This window comes from Penaeus monodon, chromosome 34 (assembly GCF_015228065.2).
Source record: "Penaeus monodon isolate SGIC_2016 chromosome 34, NSTDA_Pmon_1, whole genome shotgun sequence".
In the NCBI taxonomy this organism is placed as follows: domain Eukaryota; kingdom Metazoa; phylum Arthropoda; class Malacostraca; order Decapoda; family Penaeidae; genus Penaeus; species Penaeus monodon.
Window position 1 is genome coordinate 26404730 of NC_051419.1, and position 298 is coordinate 26405027.

Genomic DNA, 298 nt, shown 5'->3' on the forward strand with positions numbered 1-298 from the left:
TAACACTGTTCCTTAAATCGTATCCACACATATATAACCGTCACAACTGTACCAGTCCTGCTTGCGCCCGTTCCAACCACGCACTCATCGGATGCGAAAACCAACGCAAGTATAGCTTCTCTGCCGCTTCCCAAGCTATATTCTATCCGTCTAGGCTATACTTCTTCCGTTACTTACTAATCTTAGACTTCCCTCCTTTTGTCTAGATTCGCATAAAATCCGTCGCTTGCGTGAGACACACCAGCAGGCGGACAGATAAGACTCAAACGTCACTTTGTACACTGACTCGCCTTCACAC